The 7,889-nt window shown below is 36.4% G+C and overlaps 1 pseudogene; it reads right to left on the bottom strand.

Annotated features, from left to right (window-relative positions):
- Nucleotides 1–283: 283 nt before the first annotated feature.
- LOC122120492 lies at nt 284–2,933 on the bottom strand (annotated as a pseudogene).
- Between the last annotated feature and the right edge of the window lie 4,956 nt (nt 2,934–7,889).

Below are 7,889 nucleotides of genomic sequence, written 5' to 3'. Positions count from 1 at the left end.
GCAGCAGGAAAAACTGTAAGGAGAGTCTAGATACCCACAGAGTGCATCATAACTCCTCAGGTCCCAGCGACCATTTAATAAACACAATAGCCAAGGAAGATCAGCTAAATGTGTGAAGTTCTGAATTATATGTACACTTACTTTGTACATATAAAGTGCTAATTTTACAGATCCATTCAGTGAAAGAGAATATCTGAGAAAGATTCTTAATAAATGTAACAGTTACTCGATTCAAATTAACATTAGGCCTACTTTATACTAGCTGAATCACTAGTGTTAAGTAATTCACTGAAAACCCAGTATACCAAGTGCTTAAGCTAAGAATATGACCTAAAATAGGCCATGTCTAGAGTATAATGACTACAGACCATGGCAACTAAACATTGAGTGAAGAGAATGGTTATATACACAAGCCATACTTCATGCTGAGGTGAGCATGAACATGGTCACTCCTCATCTAGCTCCAAAGCATCAACAATCTGAGCAGCAGAAGGATGATCTTCTGGATCTTCATTGGTGCACACAGAGAAGAGTTCAATTAGTTTTTGGTAAGACTCATTCAGTTCTTCAATATTAATAGGTGGTCTGGTTCCCAACACACCATAGTATGCTTCATCATCAAAGTCACTTTCATCAAAAGTTTTATCTTCATCATCATCATCATCATCATCATCATCTGAGAGATTAATGTGTGGGATAGATAAGGTCATAATTTCCCAAAGTGCTGGGCCAAAGGCAAATATGTCTGCCTTATCAGTAACAATGCCATTTTTCCTCCAAAGCTTCTTGGGTTTCCACCGCTCAGTACCAATATAACAGGCCTCAGGATTAGTCACAGTCACATTTTCATCCAGTGTTAGACAGAATTCTACATCACAGATTTTAACTGTTTCAAAATCACCTTTAATTACATTTGAAGGCTTTATATCTCCATGAAGCAGTTTCTTTTTTATTTTAATTGTGAAAATACCACACAGAGGGGTTACAATTACATGGGCAAGGTAATGAGTACATTTCTTATCAAGCATTGTTGCCTCCTCCTTTGTTTCCCCTTCCCATCCCTTCCCATCTACCCCCAACCCCCACATACCCCCTCCCCGCTGCCAAAGTTGTGAAGTTCATTGTCAACATAACGTCGTGTACATCTCATTGTTGCAATGGGTTCACCTTCCCCTCCACAAATTATACCAACATCAAATACAGGGAAAGCAGAGGTTATACCGTGGGGGAGGCAACAAAGAAACAAAGCAACAAAGAAACAATCACAAGAAATAAAAAAACTTTGAGTCCTTATCTTGGGGTTCATTTCGCCTAACATCAACTTATCTGACCATTTCTGCTTGTCTCAGACATATACTAGTTATTGCAAATAAGGGAAACCATGGGACCTATGTTTCTTTGGGCCTGGCTTACTTCATTTAATATAATTTTTTCCAAGTCTTTCCATTTCCTAACAAATGGGGGCAATGTCATTCTTTCTGATGGAGGCATAGAATTCCATTGTGTATATATACCACATATTCTTGATCCATTCATCTACTGAGGAGCATCTGGGTTGGTTCCATATCTTAGCTATGGCAAATAATGCTGCAACAAACATAGTTGTGCTGGTAGCTTTTGTATGGTCTTGTTTTTGATCATTTGGGTAAATGCCCAGAAGTGGAATGTCTGGGTCATAGGGGAGCTCTATGTGGAGTCTTTTGAAGAACCTCCATACTGCTTTCCAAAGTGGTTGAACAAGTTTACACTCCCACCAACAAATGAAGTAAGGTTCCTTTCTGTCCACATCCCCTCCAGCATCTGTTGTTATTAGAGTTCTTGATTATAGCCATTCTAACTGGGGTGAGGTGGTATCTCAGTGTTGTTTTGACTTGCATTTCTTTTATGGCTAGCGAGGCTGAGCATTTCTTCATATGTCTATTGGCCATTCTTATTTCCTCTTTGGAGAAGTTTCTCTTTAAGTTTTCAGCCCACTTATTTATCAGGCAGTTGTTTCTTTGAGGATTTGTTGTTGGGGGATTTAATTTTTTGAGTTCCAGGTATATTTTAGATATGAGACCCTTGTCTGTTGTATGGCTAGTGAAGATCTTCTCCCAATCTATGGGCTTTCTATTGATCTTGCTAGCTATGTCCTTTGCCATGCAGAAGCTCTGCAATTTCATGCAATCCCATTTGTCCAACCTTTCTTTGATTTGTTGTGTTTCTTGGTCTCTATTAAGAAAATTTCGGCCTGTGCCAAGGAGACCTAGAGTTTCTCCTATTCCATCCTGTAATATTTTCAGAGTGTCTGCTTTGACTCCGAGGTCTTTGATCCATTTGGAGTTGATTCTGGTGCAGGGTGATATATAAGGATCTAGCTTTGATAAGGAACCTAAAAAAATAGAATGGAAGAAAGCCTCTTCAGTAAATGGTGCTGGCAAAATTGGTTAATCACTTGCAGAAAACTGAAGCAGTTTCTTTTCCTGATGCAAATACTTCAGTCCTCTTGCCATATTCAAGGTAACTTTAAAAAATATAGCTGCTGGAAAGGGATCTTGGCTTTCTTTAGTTTGCTCTTCTACCAAGTCATTTAGAGACTTTTCTCCTCCATACTCCATAGCAAGGCAGAGACTACCACCACTGGCCTCAGTAAAAGCAGATAGCCTATGATATTTGGGTTGCTGAAGACTTTAAATTGCTTCGTCAGTTAGTCCCTTCTGGTAAATAGTCCGGTAATGACCATTACATCTAGGATTTATCTTTTTTACAGCCCAGGGAGAATGAGACAGTCCTCTTGGAGATCTTTTCTTCAGGTAAACATTCACCCCAATCCCAAAGCCACGCTTTTTCATAAATGGAGAGGCAGGAATGTTTACACTTGGAGTTAAACATGATACAGACTTCTTTCTTTCAGATAATTTGCTTGGTGCCTTGAAATTATTGATTCCTTCCATTTGCACAATCACTCTTATAATGAAAATAAAACAGAGCTGCAGGCTCGCTAAAGGAGGACCGAGGCTGCCCGAGGATGTGCGAAAGCCACCCTGAGCGTCCCAGATGAAAAGCGCGCCTGCAGTCCTAATCCATATTCTTATCATTAAGTTATCTTCCAATGTCAGGTAAAGTTGCCAGGAGAGTATTTTTAGAAGCTCTAAGGATGAAAGTGTTGAGAATTGAATGAACTTGATAAATTCTAGCAAGTAGGCTGGAGGTATCTAAATATAGCTTTAGTATGTTCATAGGTAAAAATTTTCACAGCCACCTTCTAATTCTTTAATGAATCCAGGTCTGTTTCTTTCCTTCCATTAGATATTGTTGTACTGTTAATTTTAATATGCTGGTTTAACCCAGAAATTTGGTCAATATTCTTCTTAGGTTTCTGTAAGGGCATTTTTGGATGAGGTTAACATTGAAAGGGTATTGGGTGTGGTAGATGATTTTTATCTGTGATAGAGACTCATACAATTGATGAAAGGCCAGAAAAAGAACACAAAAAATTGAGTGCAAAAGAATTCTTCCTGTCTGGTTCCTTTTCTAGGTTTCTAGATCAGTGGTCTTCAGACTGGAACTACACCATTGGCTGTCCTGGTACCAGGGTTCCAAGCATGGACCAGAACTAAATATTGGCTAGGTCCATCTTGCTAATATTTTCCAGATCTTAGGGTTTGTCAGTTTCTGTAATTGTGTGAGCTAATCTCTTGTAACAAAGAATTAAAATAGAAAAAAATCCATGTATGAATTCTCTTTATTCCATTTCTCTGAATAACTACCACTCTTTGCATTGATCAGGGGACAGTTCCACTTACATTTAATTTTTGTTGTTGTTGTTGGTGCTCGTGGGGCCTGAACTCTGGGCCTAGCCAGTGTCCCTCAGTTCTTCAGGTCAAGGCTAGTGCTCTACACTTGAACCACAGTGCCACTTCTGGCCTTTTCTGATTATGTGGTGCTGAGGAATCAAACCCAGGGCCTCATGCATGCAAGGTAAGCACTCTATCACTGAGCCACCTTCCCAGCCCCCAAGTTTAATTTTTAAAGAGAGGTTGATGACAGTAGATAGATTGCCAGTAATATCAGTCTTCCTTTAAACATAGCAAGAACTTTATTAAAGAAAGTGCTAAGAGGCCACATCTCTCCTTTCTTCTGACTTCCAAAAAATTGAGTTACTTTATTGGTTATTTAATTGGTTTTTTTTTCTGCTTCAGTCACTGGGTTGTATTCATGTATTTTCTCCTATGAAGCCATTGGAAAGGAAATGCTGTACAGATTATATGAATCTCATAGGAAGCAGCATGCAAATGGTCTATTCTTTGCTGTGAATGACAATAGAAAACCCTAACCAGTTCTGTCATAGGAGGTATCTTGGTAGTTCAAGAGTCAACAAACATCCCCTGTTCCTCTTTTCCTTTCTATCTCACTCTGATATTCTCACATCAGTCAAATAGCGTTAGCATATCTTATGCATTATGAGTAAAAGGCTCAAAGTGGTTGTGGAATAGCTGGATTGTATGAAAATTAGTCAAATCTTCAGGAAAGCCATACTATTTCATTTTCTCTTCTTTCCTTGTGAACAATGTAATGAACTTTTTTTCAAATTACAACCACTAACACAGGTTTTGAAAAAGCATTTCAAGTACAGCCTTCCAACAGTCAGATTACTATGTTTTGATAGAAGCTTCTTAATCTTAATCTTAATCTTAATACTTGAACTACACATAGTGTACGTAGTATAGATGGGAAGGTAAGAAGATTCTACGGGAATGAAAACTATCAAAATTATGAACAACTACAGTGGTGCTTTAGTCTGGAAATTTATATGTATCTCAAAACAGTAAATTTACATTTGTTGATATTTTTGTCACTATCATCATCACCTTCATGATTTATTTGGTACCAGGACAGAACTTCAGTCTTCACATGTAAGCATGTGCTCTACCTCTGAGCTAATGGAGAGAGAACAAGGTATTCATTATTTTGGTGAAATATTCCTGATTACTCAACCAATTGCCATTTTCTTGTTTTCAAATATATGCGTAGATATGCATAGGTATGTGTACACATAATATACACACTCCTGTAATCTTCTGGATTCCCTTTTTGTTGGTTTAGGAAGGTTCTACTTGTCCTTTCTTGAGAAAGTTACCCAACTTTGAATTTTCTTTAACAACCATAAGAAGTTGGTAGGAAATTCTAGTCCTGGAAGAGATGATGATATTTGTTACTCTAAAATATCTAGAACATTTTGTGCTATTACTAGAATTAAGTTTCATTGGTACTCAGCTTAAGAAGCTCATTGGAGTAGGGTGAGAGGCAAAAGACCCCCCAAAAAGAAAGTCAACCGAAGTGTCTTCTTTTATTTTTTGATATCCCAAAGGGCACTTCCAGAAGCAGTTTGAAATAAAAAGGCAAGATAAAAATTTTATTTTTCCTATTCTTTTTTTTTGTGGTTCCTAAGGCTTAAACTCAGAGCCTGGGTACTGTCCCTTAGCTTCTTTGTGCTCAAGGCTAGCATTCTGCCACTTGAGCCACAGCATCACTTTTGGCCTTTTCTGAGTAGTTTATTGGAGACAAGAGTCTCACGGGATAGCTTCCAACTGTGATCCTCAGATCTCAGACTCCTGAGTAGCTAGGATTATAGGCATGAGCCACCAGCACCAAGCCATCTTTCTTACACTTTATAATTTATATATCCCACATTCCCAATTCAAGACAACCATATGTGGGAGAATCATTGTCCATTCACAGTGCTCTTCAACAGTGGCCTACCACCACCCCATCTTACTGTACCACATTGTAAAAAGATTATCTCATTTTGTTGACCACTAAGTTAATGATAGGGAATAAACTTAATCAGCCTTGTTTAGAAAGCCTAATTTATGAAAATTTACACAATGACATTACATGGGCTAAGAACTGTGTATACAAATACATTCCATTCAAATCACAATTTACCTGCTGTACTTATAATGATAGGTGTTCTGTCTGGTAGAAGTTGATTTGGAACAATGAACTTTAATTTTACAGATTCTCTTAACAAGCTGCACTGCTTACCCTGTTTTGAGTGTAATGAGTAACCTGATACCTACCTTACATTTTATGGGCATATCATTCATCTCAATTCCAGATGCAAGTGAGTTATTCTTGCCTGAACTTCCCAATGTCCCCTCCACAGTCTCAATTAGATGATTATTTAACAGCCAGTTGAATGCCTAGCCAAGCCATCAGGGCTACATTTTTATAATTGCCTAAACTATTGTAACATGGAGCTTCCAAACATCCTGCTGGATCAAGTTTAATTGAAAAAAGATGGGCTTTCTATCCTGAGAAGATTTTAGAAGACAATTTATAAACAGTGGGCCAATGAAATAAAGCATTTCTAATATACTTTTACCTAAATATGTATTTATTGATTGCTGCATATACATGTACATATATACAAACTATACAAACTGTATGGAGTTAGATTCTTTCTGCTGTTAAAATTATTGTTTAGTTTGTGCCCATGTCCATTTCTTCCAATTTACCATTAATCATAACTGAAAAAGATGGCAAGCCAAACTAACTCTGTACTGCAGTGAAAGATTATCTAATGCTTTCTGATAGGAACACAGAAATTCAATTAATGTCTCAGCCAATCTATTTGCAACCTATACAAAACTCCAACTATCTCATAAATAAATATTGGCATGATAGGTATATATATGTGTATATATTTATATATACACACATATCATCTGGAGTTTATAATAAAATGACTTCTAGGCCCAATAATCATGTTTTCTTCTTTCTTTTTCCCCCTACTTTGTTATTTGAAAAAAAAATGAACTGGAAGAATTTTGATATCTATGGTTTAGTAATCAGTCCTTAAATGAGGAATAAGTTTAGTTATATTTTGTTCCCAGTTCTTTGCTGGAATGTATCAACAGCTATCGCAATTTCCCCCAGAACAGTCCTGATGATCTGATGATCCTTGAACACATGGAGTTCTGGGAAGCTCTCTCTTTGGTTTCATCAATAGCTTCCTCCAGAGTGTTTGGTTTTTTAGTAAAGAGCTCCAAGAGTTTTAAGAAGAAGTCTACAATTACATTTTCCTAACTCTCATAGTGTTGCTCTTCCATGCAATGAAACATAATGTTCCCAATAAAATGGAAGTGCCAAGTACTCTTCATATATATATATAAAGAAAATAGTTTTCTTTTTAATGTACCTGAGCACCATCCTGTCTATCTTTTTCCCACCAAAAAAGGTCACAGTTTTCCCTATACTTGTTCTTTTATTAAAAAATTATCATTTTGTATTCTTGTATAATGTGTAATTGTATGACTTCTTTAAAAGTCACTTAATATGAAGAAAACTGATACTCTTTTTTATTGACACACTAACTACTTTTGACAGTAAATACTCTTGGAGTGCTTTTTATTTATAGATTTTTCACAAAAGCTTTTTTTTTTTTTTTAGCATTTTGTATGTGTAGTTAGGGAATGGCCATTTTATCTTGACTCTATCTTGACATGGCAGTATATTATGCTATGCTACACATACTTAGGCTATTAATTTGGGGTACAGTAATGATGATTTCATATATCTATACATATGTAAATGATTTCATATACATGAAATGATATATATTACATGTATGTATGATATATTTAATCTATATGAAACAATGTCATGTGAAATGCATAATTCCATGAAATATATTTTTATATGTATATATGAAATGATTATATATGTAATATGAAATCTATATCTGCATGAATATCATCTGTAGACTTACAAAGCATATTCTCAGCTGAGAACTGGTACAAATGGGTGCTTTTGTTATGACATGCTTTATATGCTTATATGATCAAGATAGTTTAACTTGTATTTTCATGAAGTGTTTACATATACATACTGTTGATATACACGAT

The sequence above is a fragment of the Dipodomys spectabilis genome, unplaced genomic scaffold, assembly GCF_019054845.1.
Source record: "Dipodomys spectabilis isolate Male_0828 unplaced genomic scaffold, ASM1905484v1 ptg000175l, whole genome shotgun sequence".
Taxonomy (NCBI): Eukaryota; Metazoa; Chordata; class Mammalia; order Rodentia; family Heteromyidae; genus Dipodomys; species Dipodomys spectabilis.
The sequence above is the reverse complement of the archived record's forward strand: the minus strand, read 5'-3'. Positions and strand labels throughout refer to the sequence as shown.